This window comes from Scyliorhinus torazame, chromosome 20, assembly GCF_047496885.1.
Source record: "Scyliorhinus torazame isolate Kashiwa2021f chromosome 20, sScyTor2.1, whole genome shotgun sequence".
Classification (NCBI taxonomy): Eukaryota; Metazoa; Chordata; class Chondrichthyes; order Carcharhiniformes; family Scyliorhinidae; genus Scyliorhinus; species Scyliorhinus torazame.
The window spans coordinates 80631669-80649847 of record NC_092726.1 but is presented as its reverse complement, the minus strand read 5'-3'; positions in this window follow the sequence as shown (position 1 = coordinate 80649847).

The window sequence follows — 18179 nt, the reverse complement described above, 5'->3', positions numbered from 1 at the left end:
GGCACACATAGATCGGAATGTTGACCTGGATCTGCCGGGGTTATAGAGAGCACACCCTGGCCACACAGAGATGTGAATGCTGACCAGGAGCTGCAGGGGTTACCCAGAGCATATCATGGACACACAAAGATGGGAAAGTTGTCCAGGAGCTGCCGGGGTTACACAGAGCACACCCTAGCCACACAGAGACGGGAATGTTGTAGGGAGATTCAGGAGTTATGCAGAGCACACACTGGCCACACAGAGATGGGAATGTTGACCAGGAGCTGAAGTAGTAATACAGTGCACTCCCTGGCCACACAGAGATGGGAATGTTGACCAGGGGCTGCTGTGGTTATACAGAGCACACCCTGGAAACACAGAGATGTGATTGTTGACCAGGAGCTGCCGGGATTTTTTAGTGCACGTCCTGGCCAAACACAGAGATGGGAATGTTGAACAGGAGCTGCAGTAGTTATACACTGCACACCGTGGCCACACAGAGATGGGAATGTTGACCAGGAGGTGCAGGAGTTATGCTGATCATTCCCTGGCCACCCAGAGATGGGAATGATGACCAGGAGCTGCAGGAGTAATGCAGTGCACACCCTGGCCACACAAAGATGGGAATGTTGACGTGGAGATGCAGGGATTACACAGAGCACGCCCTGGATACACAAAGATGGGAATGTTGACCAGGAGCTGCACGGGTTATAGAGAGCACACCCTGGCAACACAGAGAAGAGAATGATAACCAGGAGCTGAGGGGTTACACAGAGCAGACTCTGGCCACACAGAGATGGGAATGTTGACCATGAGTTGCAGGGGTTCGACAGAGCTCACCCTCGCTACATAGAGTTTTGAATGTTGACCAGGAGCTGCAGGTGTTAGACAGAGCACCCCCTGGCCACACAGAGATGGGAATGCTCTACTGGAGCTGCTGGGGTTATACAAAGCACACCCTGGACACACAGAGATGGGAATGTTGACCTGGAGCAGCCGGGCTTATACAGAGCACACATTGGCCACACAGAGATGGGAATGTTGACCAGGAGCTGCAGCGGTTAAACAGTGCACACACTGGCTACACAGAGATGGGAATGTTGAGCTGGAGCTGCAGGAGTTATACAGAGCACACCCTGGCCACACTGAGATGGGAATGTTGACCTGGAGCAGCCGGGGTTCTACAGAGCTCACCCTGGCCACACTGAGATGGGAATGTTGACCAGGAGCTGCAGTTGTTACACAGTGCACACCCTGGCCACACAGAGACTGGAATGTTGACCAGTAGCTGCAGGAGTTATACAGAGCACACCCTGGCCACACAGAGACGGGAATGTTGACCAGGAGCTGAAGGAGTAATACAGTGCACACCCTGGCCACACAGAGATGGGAATGTTGGCCAGGAGCTGCAGGAGTTACACAGAGCACACCCTGGATACACAGAGATGGGAATGTTGACCAGGAGCTGCCGGGGTTATACAGTGCACACCCTGGCCACACAGATATCGGAATGTTGACCAGGAGATGCAGGAGTTATACAGAGCACACCCTGCCCACACAGAGATGGGAATGTTCAGCAGGAGCTGCTGGGGTTATACAGAGCACACCCTGGCCACACAATGATGGGAATGTTGACCAGGAGCTGCAGGGGTTATACAGTGCACACCCTGGCCACAGAGAGATGGGAATGTTGACCAGGAGCTGCAGGGGTTATACAGAGCAGAATCTGGCCACACAGTGATGGGAATGTTGACCAGGAGCTGCTGGGGTTATACAGAGCACACCTTGGCCACACAGAGATGGGAATGTTGACCAGGAGGTGCAGGAGTTATACTGATCAATCCCTGGCCACCCAGAGATGGAAATGTTGACCAGGAGCTGCAGGAGTAATACAGTGCACACCCTGGCCACACAGAGATGGGAATGTTGACCAGGAGCTGCAGGAGTTACACAGTGCACACCCTGGCCACACAGAGATGGGAATGTTGACCAGGAGCTGCAGAGGTTATACAGAGCACATCCTGGCCACACAAAGATGGGAATGTTGACCGGGAGCTGCAGGGGTTACACAGAGCACACCCTGGACACACAAATATGGGAATGTTGACCAGGAGTTGCACGGGTTATAGAGAGCACACCCTGGCCACACAGAGATGAGAATGTTAACCAGGAGCTGAGGGGTTACACAGAGCAGGCTCTGGCCATACAGAGATGGGAATGTTGACCATGAGTTGCAGGGGTTCTACAGAGCTCACCTTGGCTACATAGAGTTTTGAATGTTGACCAGGAGCTGCAGGGGTTATACAGAGCACCCCCTGGCCACACAGAGATGGGAATGTTGAACTGGAGCTGCTGGGGTTATACAAAGCACACCCTGGACATACTGAGATGGGAATGTTGACCTGGAGCAGCCGGGCTTATACAGAGCACACCTTGGCCACACACAGATGGGAATGTTGACCAGGAGCTGCAGGGGATAAACAGTGCACACACTGGCTACACAGAGATGGGAATGTTGAGCTGGAGCTGCAGGAGTTATACAGAGCACACCCTGGCCACACTGAGATGGGAATGTTGATCAGGAGCTGCAGGGATTATTCAGAGCACAACCTTGCCACACAGAGATGGGAATGTTGACGAGGAGCTGCAGCAGTTATACAGAGCACACCCTGGCCACACAGAGATGGGAATGTTGACCAGGAGCTGCCGGGGTTATACAGTGCACACCCGGGCCACATATAGTTGGGAATTTCAAACTGGAGCTGGGGTTAGAGAGCACACCCTGGCCACACAGAGATGGGAATGTTGACCAGGAGCTGCAGTGACTATACAGAGCACACCCTGGCAACACAGAGATGGGAATGTGGACCAGGAGCTGCTGAGGTTATACAGAGCACACCCTGGTCACATAGCGTTGGGAATATTCACCAGGAGCTGCTGGGGTTATACAGAGCACACCCTGGCCACACAGAGATGGCAATGTTGACCAGGTACTGCTGGGGTTAAACAGTGCACACACTGGCTACACAGAGATGGGAATGTTGAGCTGGAGCTGCAGGAGTTATACAGAGCACACCCTGGCCACACTGAGATGGGAATGTTGACCTGGAGCAGCCGGGGTTCTACAGAGCTCACCCTGGCCACACTGAGATGGGAATGTTGACCAGGAGCTGCAGTTGTTACACAGTGCACACCCTGGCCACACAGAGACTGGAATGTTGACCAGTAGCTGCAGGAGTTATACAGAGCACACCCTGGCCACACAGAGACGGGAATGTTGACCAGGAGCTGAAGGAGTAATACAGTGCACACCCTGGCCACACAGAGATGGGAATGTTGGCCAGGAGCTGCAGGAGTTACACAGAGCACACCCTGGACACACAGAGATGGGAATGTTGACCAGGAGCTGCCGGGGTTATACAGTGCACACCCTGGCCACACAGATATCGGAATGTTGACCAGGAGATGCAGGAGTTATACAGAGCACACCCTGCCCACACAGAGATGGGAATGTTCAGCAGGAGCTGCTGGGGTTATACAGAGCACACCCTGGCCACACAATGATGGGAATGTTGACCAGGAGCTGCAGGGGTTATACAGTGCACACCCTGGCCACAGAGAGATGGGAATGTTGACCAGGAGCTGCAGGGGTTATACAGAGCAGAATCTGGCCACACAGTGATGGGAATGTTGACCAGGAGCTGCTGGGGTTATACAGAGCACACCTTGGCCACACAGAGATGGGAATGTTGACCAGGAGGTGCAGGAGTTATACTGATCAATCCCTGGCCACCCAGAGATGGAAATGTTGACCAGGAGCTGCAGGAGTAATACAGTGCACACCCTGGCCACACAGAGATGGGAATGTTGACCAGGAGCTGCAGGAGTTACACAGTGCACACCCTGGCCACACAGAGATGGGAATGTTGACCAGGAGCTGCAGAGGTTATACAGAGCACATCCTGGCCACACAAAGATGGGAATGTTGACCGGGAGCTGCAGGGGTTACACAGAGCACACCCTGGACACACAAATATGGGAATGTTGACCAGGAGTTGCACGGGTTATAGAGAGCACACCCTGGCCACACAGAGATGAGAATGTTAACCAGGAGCTGAGGGGTTACACAGAGCAGGCTCTGGCCATACAGAGATGGGAATGTTGACCATGAGTTGCAGGGGTTCTACAGAGCTCACCTTGGCTACATAGAGTTTTGAATGTTGACCAGGAGCTGCAGGGGTTATACAGAGCACCCCCTGGCCACACAGAGATGGGAATGTTGAACTGGAGCTGCTGGGGTTATACAAAGCACACCCTGGACATACTGAGATGGGAATGTTGACCTGGAGCAGCCGGGCTTATACAGAGCACACCTTGGCCACACACAGATGGGAATGTTGACCAGGAGCTGCAGGGGATAAACAGTGCACACACTGGCTACACAGAGATGGGAATGTTGAGCTGGAGCTGCAGGAGTTATACAGAGCACACCCTGGCCACACTGAGATGGGAATGTTGATCAGGAGCTGCAGGGATTATTCAGAGCACAACCTTGCCACACAGAGATGGGAATGTTGACGAGGAGCTGCAGCAGTTATACAGAGCACACCCTGGCCACACAGAGATGGGAATGTTGACCAGGAGCTGCCGGGGTTATACAGTGCACACCCGGGCCACATATAGTTGGGAATTTCAAACTGGAGCTGGGGTTAGAGAGCACACCCTGGCCACACAGAGATGGGAATGTTGACCAGGAGCTGCAGTGACTATACAGAGCACACCCTGGCAACACAGAGATGGGAATGTGGACCAGGAGCTGCTGAGGTTATACAGAGCACACCCTGGTCACATAGCGTTGGGAATATTCACCAGGAGCTGCTGGGGTTATACAGAGCACACCCTGGCCACACAGAGATGGCAATGTTGACCAGGTACTGCTGGGGTTATAGAGAGCACACCCGGGCGACACAGAGATGGGAATGTTGACCTGGAGCTGCCGGAGTTATACAGAGCACACTCTGGCCACACAGAAATGGGAATGTTGACCAGGAGCTTCAGGAGTTATACAGAGCACCTCCTGGCCACCCAGAGATGGGAATGTTGACCAGGAGCTGCAGCAGTTATACAGAGCACACCCTGACCACACAGAGATGGGAATGTTGACCAGGAGCTGCCGGGGTTATACAGTGCACACCCTGGCCACACAGATATCGGAAAGTTGACCAGGAGCTGCAGGAGTTATACAGTGCACACCCTGGCCACACAGAGATGGGACTGTTGACCAGGAGCTTCAGGGGTTATACAGTGCCCATCCTGGCCAAACACAGATGGGAATTTTGAACAGGAGCTGCAAAGGTTATAGAGAGCACACCCTGGCCACACAGTGATGGGAATGTTGACCAGAAGCTGCAGGGGTTATACAGAGCAGTATCTGGCCACACAGTGATGGGAATGTTGACCGGGAACTGCACGGGATATACATTGCACACCCTGGCCACACAGAGATGGGAAATTCACCAGGAGCTGCAGATGTACACACTGCACACCCTGGCCACACAGTGATTATAATGTAGACCAGGAGCTTCAGTGGCTATACAGAGCACACCCTGGCCACACGGAGCTTGGAATGTTGACCAGGAGCTGCATGGGTTATACAGAGCACACCCTGGCCACACATAGTTGGGAATGTCAAACTGGAGCTGGGGTTAGAGAGCACACCCTGGCCACACAGAGATGGGAATGTTGACCAGGAGCTGCAGTGACTATACAGAGCACACCCTGGCAACACAGAGATGGGAATGTGGACCAGGAGATGCTGAGGTTATACAGAGCACACCCTGGTCACACAGCGTTGGAAATATTCACCAGGAGCTGCTGGGGTTATACAGAGCACACTCTGGCCACACAGTGATGGGACTGTTGATCAGGAGCTGCAGTGTCTATACAGAGCACACCCTGGCAACACAGAGATGGGAATGTGGACCAGGAGCTGCTGAGGTTATACAGAGCACACCCTGGTCACACAGCGTTGGGAATATTCACCAGGAGCTGCTGGGGTTATACAGAGCACACCCTGGCCACACAGAGATGGGATAGTTGACCAGGAGCTGCTGGGGTTATACAGAGCACACCCGGGCGACACAGAGATGGGAATGTTGACCTGGATCTGCCGGAGGTTTACAGAGCACATCCTGGCCACCCAGAGATGGGAATGATGACCAGGAGCTGCAGGAGTAATACAGTGCACACCCTGGCCACACAGAGATGGGAATGTTGACCAGGAGCTGCAGGAGTTACACAGTGCACACCCTGGCCACACAGAGATGGGAATGTTGACCAGGAGCTGCAGAGGTTACACAGAGCACACCCTGGCCACACAAAGATGGGAATGTTGACCGGGAGCTGCAGGGGTTACACAGAGCACACCCTGGACACACAAAGATGGGAATGTTGACCAGGAGTTGCACGGGTTATAGAGAGCACACCCTGGCCACACAGAGATGAGAATGTTAACCAGGAGCTGAGGGGTTACACAGAGCAGGCTCTGGCCATACAGAGATGGGAATGTTGACCATGAGTTGCAGGGGTTCTACAGAGCTCACCTTGGCTACATAGAGTTTTGAATGTTGACCAGGAGCTGCAGGGGTTATACAGAGCACCCCCTGGCCACACAGAGATGGGAATGTTGAACTGGAGCTGCTGGGGTTATACAAAGCACACCCTGGACATACTGAGATGGGAATGTTGACCTGGAGCAGCCGGGCTTATACAGAGCACACCTTGGCCACACACAGATGGGAATGTTGACCAGGAGCTGCAGGGGATAAACAGTGCACACACTGGCTACACAGAGATGGGAATGTTGAGCTGGAGCTGCAGGAGTTATACAGAGCACACCCTGGCCACACTGAGATGGGAATGTTGATTAGGAGCTTCAGGGGTTATACAGTGCCCATCCTGGCCAAACACAGATGGGAATTTTGAACAGGAGCTGCAAAGGTTATAGAGAGTACACCCTGGCCACACAGTGATGGGAATGTTGACCAGAAGCTGCAGGGGTTATACAGAGCAGTATCTGGCCACACAGTGATGGGAATGTTGACCGGGAACTGCACGGGATATACATTGCACACCCTGGCCACACAGAGATGGGAAATTCACCAGGAGCTGCAGATGTACACACTGCACACCCTGGCCACACAGTGATTGTAATGTAGACCAGGAGCTGCAGTGGCTATACAGAGCACACCCTGGCCACACGGAGATGGGAATGTTGACCAGGAGCTGCAGGGGTTATACAGAGCACACCCTGGCCACACATAGTTGGGAATGTCAAACTGGAGCTGGGGTTAGAGAGCACACCCTGGCCACACAGAGATGGGAATGTGGACCAGGAGATGCTGAGGTTATACAGAGCACACCCTCGTCACACAGCGTTGGGAATATTCACCAGGAGCTGCTGGGGTTATACAGAGCACACTCTGGCCACACAGTGATGGGACTGTTGATCAGGAGCTGCAGTGTCTATACAGAGCACACCCTGGCAACACAGAGATGGGAATGTGGACCAGGAGCTGCTGAGGTTATACAGAGCACACCCTGGTCACACAGCGTTGGGAATATTCACCAGGAGCTGCTGGGGTTATACAGAGCACACCCTGGCCACACAGAGATGGGATAGTTGACCAGGAGCTGCTGGGGTTATACAGAGCACACCCGGGCGACACAGAGATGGGAATGTTGACCTGGATCTGCCGGAGGTTTACAGAGCACACTCTGGCCACACAGAGATGGGAATGTTGACCAGGAGCTTCCGGAGTTATACAGAGCACATCTTGGCCACCCAGAGATGGGAATGATGACCAGGAGCTGCAGGAGTAATACAGTGCACACCCTGGCCACACAGAGATGGGAATGTTGACCAGGAGCTGCAGGAGTTACACAGTGCACACCCTGGCCACACAGAGATGGGAATGTTGACCAGGAGCTGCAGAGGTTACACAGAGCACACCCTGGCCACACAAAGATGGGAATGTTGACCGGGAGCTGCAGGGGTTACACAGAGCACACCCTGGACACACAAAGATGGGAATGTTGACCAGGAGTTGCACGGGTTATAGAGAGCACACCCTGGCCACACAGAGATGAGAATGTTAACCAGGAGCTGAGGGGTTACACAGAGCAGGCTCTGGCCATACAGAGATGGGAATGTTGACCATGAGTTGCAGGGGTTCTACAGAGCTCACCTTGGCTACATAGAGTTTTGAATGTTGACCAGGAGCTGCAGGGGTTATACAGAGCACCCCCTGGCCACACAGAGATGGGAATGTTGAACTGGAGCTGCTGGGGTTATACAAAGCACACCCTGGACATACTGAGATGGGAATGTTGACCTGGAGCAGCCGGGCTTATACAGAGCACACCTTGGCCACACACAGATGGGAATGTTGACCAGGAGCTGCAGGGGATAAACAGTGCACACACTGGCTACACAGAGATGGGAATGTTGAGCTGGAGCTGCAGGAGTTATACAGAGCACACCCTGGCCACACTGAGATGGGAATGTTGATCAGGAGCTGCAGGGATTATTCAGAGCACAACCTTGCCACACAGAGATGGGAATGTTGACGAGGAGCTGCAGCAGTTATACAGAGCACACCCTGGCCACACAGAGATGGGAATGCTGACCAGGAGCTGACGGGGTTATACAGTGCACACCCGGGCCACACATAGTTGGGAATTTCAAACTGGAGCTGGGGTTAGAGAGCACACCCTGGCCACACAGAGATGGGAATGTTGACCAGGAGCTGCAGTGACTATACAGAGCACACCCTGGCAACACAGAGATGGGAATGTGGACCAGGAGCTGCTGAGGTTATACAGAGCACACCCTGGTCACATAGCGTTGGGAATATTCACCAGGAGCTGCTGGGGTTATACAGAGCACACCCTGGCCATACAGAGATGGGAATGTTGACCAGGTACTGCTGGGGTTATACAGAGCACACCCGGGCGACACAGAGATGGGAATGTTGACCTGGAGCTGCCGGAGAAATACAGAGCACACTCTGGCCACACAGAGAATGGAATGTTGACCAGGAGCTTCAGGAGTTATACAGAGCACCTCCTGGCCACCCAGAGATGGGAATGTTGACCAGGAGCTGCAGCAGTTATACAGAGCACACCCTGGCCACACAGAGATGGGAATGTTGACCAGGAGCTGCCGGGGTTATACAGTGCACACCCTGGCCACACAGATATCGGAAAGTTGACCAGGAGCTGCAGGAGTTATACAGTGCACACCCTGGCCACACAGAGATGGGACTGTTGACCAGGTGCTTCAGGGGTTATACAGTGCCCATCCTGGCCAAACACAGATGGGAATTTTGAACAGGAGCTGCAAAGGTTATAGAGAGCACACCCTGGCCACACAGTGATGGGAATGTTGACCAGAAGCTGCAGGGGTTATACAGAGCAGTATCTGGCCACACAGTGATGGGAATGTTGACCGGGAACTGCACGGGATATACATTGCACACCCTGGCCACACAGAGATGGGAAATTCACCAGGAGCTGCAGATGTACACACTGCACACCCTGGCCACACAGTGATTGTAATGTAGACCAGGAGCTGCAGTGGCTATACAGAGCACACCCTGGCCACACGGAGATGGGAATGTTGACCAGGAGCTGCAGGGGTTATACAGAGCACACCCTGGCCACACATAGTTGGGAATGTCAAACTGGAGCTGGGGTTAGAGAGCACACCCTGGCCACACAGAGATGGGAATGTTGACCAGGAGCTGCAGTGACTATACAGAGCACACCCTGGCAAAACAGAGATGGGAATGTGGACCAGGAGATGCTGAGGTTATACAGAGCACACCCTGGTCACACAGCGTTGGGAATATTCACCAGGAGCTGCTGGGGTTATACAGAGCACACTCTGGCCACACAGTGATGGGACTGTTGATCAGGAGCTGCAGTGTCTATACAGAGCACACCCTGGCAACACAGAGATGGGAATGTGGACCAGGAGCTGCTGAGGTTATACAGAGCACACCCTGGTCACACAGCGTTGGGAATATTCAGCAGGAGCTGCTGGGGTTATACAGAGCACACCCTGGCCACACAGAGATGGGATAGTTGACCAGGAGCTGCTGGGGTTATACAGAGCACACCCGGGCGACACAGAGATGGGAATGTTGACCTGGATCTGCCGGAGGTTTACAGAGCACACTCTGGCCACACAGAGATGGGAATGTTGACCAGGAGCTTCCGGAGTTATATAGAGCACATCCTGGCCACCCAGAGATGGGAATGATGACCAGGAGCTGCAGGAGTAATACAGTGCACACCCTGGCCACACAGAGATGGGAATGTTGACCAGGAGCTGCAGAGGTTACACAGAGCACACCCTGGCCACACAAAGATGGGAATGTTGATCGGGAGCTTCAGCGGTTACACAGAGCACACCCTGGACATACAAAGTTGGGAATGTTGACCAGGAGCTGCACGGGTTAAAGAGAGCACACCCTGGCCACACAGAGATGAGAATGTTAACCAGGAGCTGAAGGGTTACACAGAGCAGACTCTGGCCAATCAGAGATGGGAATGTGGACCATGAGTTGCAGGTGTTCTACAGAGCTCACCCTGGCGACATAGAGGTTTGAATGTTGACCAGGATCTGCAGGGGTTATACAGAGCACCCCCTGGCCACACAGCGATGGGAATGTTGACCTGGAGCAGCCGGGCTTATACAGAGCACACCTTGGCCACACAGAGATGGGAATGTTGACCAGGAGCTGCAGGGGTTAAACAGTGCACACACTGGCTACACAGAGATGGGAATGTTGAGCTGGAGCTGCAGGAGTTATACAGAGCACACCCTGGCCACACTGAGATGGGAATGTTGACCAGTACCTTCAGGGATTATAGAGAGAACACCCTGGCCACACAGAGATGGGACTGTTGACCTGGAGCAGCCGGGGTTATACAGAGCACACCCTGGCCACACAGAGATGGGAATGTTGACCAGGAGCTGAAGGAGTAATACAGTGCACACCCTGGCCACACAGAGATGGGAATGTTGGCCAGGAGCTGCAGGAGTTACACAGAGCACACCCTGGACACACAGAGACGGGAATGTTGACCAGGAGCTGAAGGAGTAATACAGTGCACACCCTTGCCACACAGAGATGGGATTGTTGACCAGGAGCTTCTGGTGTTAAACAGAGCTCACACTGGTCACACAAAGACGGGAATGTTGACCAGGAGCTGCCGGGGTTTTTAAGTGCACATCCTCGCCACACAGAGATGGGAATGTTGACCAGGAGCTGCAGGGGTTAGACAGAGCACACCCTGGCCAAGCACAGATGGGAATGTTGACCAGGCGCAGCAAGGGTCATAGAGAGCACACCCTGGCCACACAGAGATGGGAATGTTGACCAGGAGCTGCAGGGGTTATACAGAGCAGTATCTGGCCACACAGTGATGGGAATGTTGACCAGGAACTGCACGGGTTATACAGCGCACGCCCTGGCCACACAGAGATGGGAATGTTGACTAGGAGCTGCTGGGGTTATACAGAGCACACCCTGGCCACACAGTGATGGTAATGTTGACCAGGAGCAGCAGTGGCTATACAGAGCACACCCTGGACACACTGAGATGGGAATGTTGACCAGGAACTGCAAGGTTTATACAGAGCACACCCTGGCCACACAGAGATGGGAATGTTGACCAGGAGGTGCAGGGGATATACAGAGCACACCCTGGACACACAGATATGGGAATGTTGACCAGGAGCTGCTGGGGTTATACAGAGCACACCCTGGCCACACAGAGATGGGAATGTTGACCAGGAACAGCTGGGGTTATACAGAGCACACCCGGGCGACACAGAGATGGGAATGTTGACCTGAAGCTTCCGGGGTTAGACAGAGCACACTCTGGCCACACAGAGATGGGAATGTTGACCAGGAGCTGCAGGAGTAATACAGTGCACACCCTGGCCACACAGAGATTGGAATGTTGACCAGGAGCTGCAGGAGTTACACAGTGCACACCCTGGCCACACAGAGATGGGAATGTTGACCAGGAGCTGCAGAGGTTACACAGAGCACACCCTGGACACACAAAGATGGGAATGTTGACCGGGAGCTTCAGCGGTTACACAGAGCACACCCTGGACATACAAAGATGGGAATGTTGACCAGGAGCTGCACGGGTTAAAGAGAGCACACCCTGGCCACACAGAGATGAGAATGTTAACCAGGAGCTGAGGGGTTACACAGAGCAGACTCTGGCCAATCAGAGATGGGAATGTTTACCATGAGTTGCAGGTGTTCTACAGAGCTCACCCTGGCGACATAGAGTTTTGAATGTTGACCAGGATCTGCAGGGGTTATACAGAGCACCCCCTGGCCACACAGAGATGGGAATGTTGAACTGGAGCTGCTGGGGTTATACAATGCACACCCTGGACACACAGAGATGGGAATGTTGACCTGGAGCAGCCGGGCTTATACAGAGCACACCTTGGCCACACAGAGATGGGAATGTTGACCAGGAGCTGCAGGGGTTAAACAGTGCACACCCTGGCCACACTGAGATGGGAATGTTGACGAGTACCTTCAGGGATTATAGAGAGAACACCCTGGCCACACAGAGATGGGACTGTTGACCTGGAGCAGCCGGTGTTATACAGAGCACACCCTGGCCACACAGAGATGGGAATGTTGACCAGGAGCTGAAGGAGTAATACAGTGCACACCCTGGCCACACAGAGATGGGAATGTTGGCCAGGAGCTGCAGGAGTTACACAGAGCACACCCTGGACACACAGAGACGGGAATGTTGACCAGGAGCTGAAGGAGTAATACAGTGCACACCCTTGCCACACAGAGATGGGATTGTTGACCAGGAGCTTCTGGTGTTAAACAGAGCTCACACTGGTCACACAAAGACGGGAATGTTGACCAGGAGCTGCCGGGGTTTTTAAGTGCACATCCTCGCCACACAGAGATGGGAATGTTGACCAGGACCTGCAGGGGTTAGACAGAGCACACCCTGGCCAAGCACAGATGGGAATGTTGACCAGGAGCTGCAGAGGTTACACAGAGCACACCCTGGACACACAAAGATGGGAATGTTGACCGGGAGCTTCAGCGGTTACACAGAGCACACCCTGGACATACAAAGATGGGAATGTTGACCAGGAGCTGCACGGGTTAAAGAGAGCACACCCTGGCCACACAGAGATGAGAATGTTAACCAGGAGCTGAGGGGTTACACAGAGCAGACTCTGGCCAATCAGAGATGGGAATGTTTACCATGAGTTGCAGGTGTTCTACAGAGCTCACCCTGGCGACATAGAGTTTTGAATGTTGACCAGGATCTGCAGGGGTTATACAGAGCACCCCCTGGCCACACAGAGATGGGAATGTTGAACTGGAGCTGCTGGGGTTATACAATGCACACCCTGGACACACAGAGATGGGAATGTTGACCTGGAGCAGCCGGGCTTATACAGAGCACACCTTGGCCACACAGAGATGGGAATGTTGACCAGGAGCTGCAGGGGTTAAACAGTGCACACCCTGGCCACACTGAGATGGGAATGTTGACGAGTACCTTCAGGGATTATAGAGAGAACACCCTGGCCACACAGAGATGGGACTGTTGACCTGGAGCAGCCGGTGTTATACAGAGCACACCCTGGCCACACAGAGATGGGAATGTTGACCAGGAGCTGAAGGAGTAATACAGTGCACACCCTGGCCACACAGAGATGGGATTGTTGACCAGGAGCTTCTGGTGTTAAACAGAGCTCACACTGGTCACACAAAGACGGGAATGTTGACCAGGAGCTGCCGGGGTTTTTAAGTGCACATCCTCGCCACACAGAGATGGGAATGTTGACCAGGACCTGCAGGGGTTAGACAGAGCACACCCTGGCCAAGCACAGATGGGAATGTTGACCAGGCGCTGCAAGGGTTATAGAGAGCACACCCTGGCCACACAGAGATGGGAATGTTGACCAGGAGCTGCAGGGGTTATACAGAGCAGTATCTGGCCACAAAGTGATGGGAATGTTGACCAGGAACTGCACGGGTTATACAGCGCACGCCCTGGCCACACAGAGATGGGAATGTTGACTAGGAGCTGCTGGGGTTATACAGAGCACACCCTGGCCACACAGTGATGGTAATGTTGACCAGGAGCAGCAGTGGCTATACAGAGCACACCCTGGACACACTGAGATGGGAATGTTGACCAGGAACTGCAAGGTTTATACAGAGCACACCCTGGCCACACAGAGATGGGAATGTTGACCAGGAGGTGCAGGCTATATACAGAGCACACCCTGGACACACAGATATGGGAATGTTGACCAGGAGCTGCTGGTGTTATACAGAGCACACCCTGGCCACACAGAGATGGGAATGTTGACCAGGAACAGCTGGGGTTATACAGAGCACACACGGGCGACACAGAGATGGGAATGTTGACCTGAAGCTTCCGGGGTTAGACAGAGCACACTCTGGCCACACAGAGATGGGAATGTTGACCAGGAGCTGCAGGAGTTACACAGTGCACACCATGGCCACACAGAGATGGGAATGTTGAGCAGGGGCTGCAGGAGTTATACAGAGCACAGCCTGGCCACACTGAGATGGGAATGATGACCAGTACCTTCAGGGATTATAGAGAGCACACCCGGGCCACACAGAGGTGGGAATGTTGACCTGGAGCAGCCGGGGTTATACAGAGAACACTCTGGCCACACAGAGATGGGAATGTTGACCTGGAGCTTCAGGAGTTATACTGAGCAATCCCTGGCCACACAGAGATGGGAATGTTGACCAGGGGCTGCAGGAGTAATACAGTGCACACCCTGGACACACAGGGATGGGAATATTGCCCAGCAACTGCAAGGTTTATACAGAGCACACCCTTGCCACACAGAGATGGAATTGTTGACCAGGAGCTTCTGGTGTTAAACAGAGCTCACCCTGGTCACACAAAGACGGGAATGTTGACCAGGAGCTGCCGGGGTTTTTCAGTGCACATCCTGGCCACATAGAGATGGGAATGTTGACCAGGAGCTGCAAGGATTATACAGAGCACACCCTGGCCACACAAAGATTGGGATGTGGACCAGGAGCTGCTGAGGTTATACAGAGCACACCCTGGCCACACAGAGATGGGAATGTTGACCAGGAGGTGAAGGAGTTATACAGAGCACACCCTGGACACACAGAGATGGGAATGTTGAGCAGGAGCTGCCGGGGTTATCCAGAGCATACTCTGGCCACACAGAGATGGTAATGTTGACCAGGAGCTGCAGGGGTTACACAGAGCAGACTTTGGCCACACAGAGATGGGAATGTTGACCAGGAGCTGCAGGGGTTACACAGAGCAGACTCTGGCCACACAGAGATGCGAATGTTGACCATGAGCTGCAGGGGTTCTACCAAGCACACCCTGGCCACATAGAGTTTTATATGTAGACCAGGAGCTGCAGGGGTTAGACACAGCACCCCCTGGCCACACAGAGATGGGAATGTTGACGAGGAGCTGCAGCAGTTATACACAGAGAGTTGAATGTTGACCAGGAGCTGCTGGGATTATACAGAGCATACCCTGGCCGCACAGTGATTGTAATGTTGACCAGGAGCTGCAGTGGCTATACAGAGCACACCCTGGACACACTGAGATGGGATTGTTGACCAGGAACTGCAAGGTTTATACAGAGCACACCTTGGCCAGACAGAGATGCGAATGTTGACCAGGAGGTGCAGGGGTTATACAGTGCACAACCTGGCCACACAGAGATGGGAATGTTGACCAGGACCTGCAGAGGTTAGACAGAGCACACCCTGGCCACACGGAAATGGGAATGTTGACCAGGAGGTGCAGTGGTTATACAGAGCACACCCTGGACACAAAGAGATGGGAATGTTGACCAGGAGCTGCAAGGGTTCTAGAGAGCACACCCTGGCCACACAGAGATGGGAATGTTGACCAGGAGCTGCAGGGGTTATACAGAGCAGAATCTGGCCACACAGAGATGGGAATGTTGACCAGGAGCTGCAGGGGTTATACAGAGCACACCTTGGCAACACAGAGATGGGAATGTTGACCAGGAGGTGCAGTGGTTATACAGAGCACACCCTGGACACACAGAGATGGGAATGTTGACCAGGAGCTGCTGGGGTTATCCAGAGCACATCCTGGCCACACAGCGATGGGAATGTTGACCAGGAACTGCTGGGGTTATACAGTGCACACCCGGGTGACACAGAGATGGGAATGTTGACCTGAAGCGACCGGGGTTAGTCAGAGCACACTCTGGCCACACAGAGACGGGAATGTTGACCTGGAGCTGCTGGGGTTATACAGTGCACACCCTGGCCACACAAAGATGGGAATGTTGAGCAGGAGCTGCAGGAGTTATACAGAGCACGCCCGGGCGACACAGAGATGGGAATATTGACCAGGAGCTGCAGGGGTTACACAGAGCAGACTCTGGCCACACAGAGATGGGAATGTTGAGCTGGAGCAGCCGGGGTAATGCAGAGCACACCCTGGCTACACAGAGATGGGAATGCTGACCAGGAGCTGCAGGAGTTATACAGAGCACACCCTGGCCACACAGAGATGGGAATGTTGACCAGGAGCTGCAGGAGTTACACAGTGCACACCCTTGCCACACAGCGATGGGATTGTTGACCAGGAGCTGCAGGAGTTATACAGTGCACAGCCTGGCCACACAGAGATGGAAATGTTGACCAGGACCTGCAGGGGTTAGACAGAGCACACACTGGCCACACAAAGATGGGAATGTTGACCAGGAGCTGCTGGGGTTATACAGAGCACACCCTGGCCACACAGAGATGGGAATGTTGACCAGGAGCTGCTGGGGTTATACAGAGCACACTATAGCCACAGAGAGATGGGAATGTTGACCAGGGGCTGCTGGGTTTATACAGAGCACACCCTGGCCACAGAGAGATGGGTTAGTTGACCAGGAGCTGCTAGGGTTATACAGAGCACACTACGGCCACAGAGAGATGGCAATGTTGACCTGGAGCTGCAGGGGTCATACAGAGCACACCCTGGCCACACAGAGATGGGAATGTTGACCAGGAGCGGCTGGAGTTATACAGAGCACACCCTGCACACACAGAGATGGGAATGTTGAACAGGAGCTGCTGCGGTTATACAGAGCACACGCTGGAGACACAAGATGGGAATGTTGACGTGGAGATGCAGGGGTTATACAGAGCACACCCTGGCCACACTGAGATGGGAATGATGAACAGGAGCGGCAGGGGTTATACAGTGCACAACCTGGTCACACTGAGATGGGAATGTTGACCTGGAGCTGCATATGTTGCTCACTGCACACCCTGGCCACACAGAGATGGGAATGTTGAACTGGAGCTGCTGGGGTTATACAGAGCACACCCTGGCCACACAGAGATGGGAATGTTGACCAGGAGCTGCAGGAGTTACACAGTGCACACCCTTGCCACACAGAGATGAGATTGTTGACCAGGAGCTGCAGGAGTTATACAGTGCACAGCCTGGCCACACAGAGATGGAAATGTTGACCAGGACCTGCAGGGGTTAGACAGAGCACACACTGGCCACACAAAGATGGGAATGTTGACCAGGAGCTGCTGGGGTTATACAGAGCACACCCTGGCCACACAGAGATGGGAATGTTGACCAGGAGCTGCTGGGGTTATACAGAGCACACTATAGCCACAGAGAGATGGGAATGTTGACCAGGGGCTGCTGGGTTTATACAGAGCACACCCTGGCCACAGAGAGATGGGTTAGTAGACCAGGAGCTGCTAGGGTTATACAGAGCACACTACGGCCACAGAGAGATGGCAATGTTGACCAGGAGCTGCAGGGGTCATACAGAGCACACCCTGGCCACACAGAGATGGGAATGTTGACCAGGAGCGGCTGGAGTTATACAGAGCACACCCTGCACACATAGAGATGGGAATGTTGAACAGGAGCTGCTGCGGTTATACAGAGCACACGCTGGAGACACAAGATGGGAATGTTGACGTGGAGATGCAGGGGTTATACAGAGCACACCCTGGCCACACTGAGATGGGAATGATGAACAGGAGCGGCAGGGGTTATACAGTGCACAACCTGGTCACACTGAG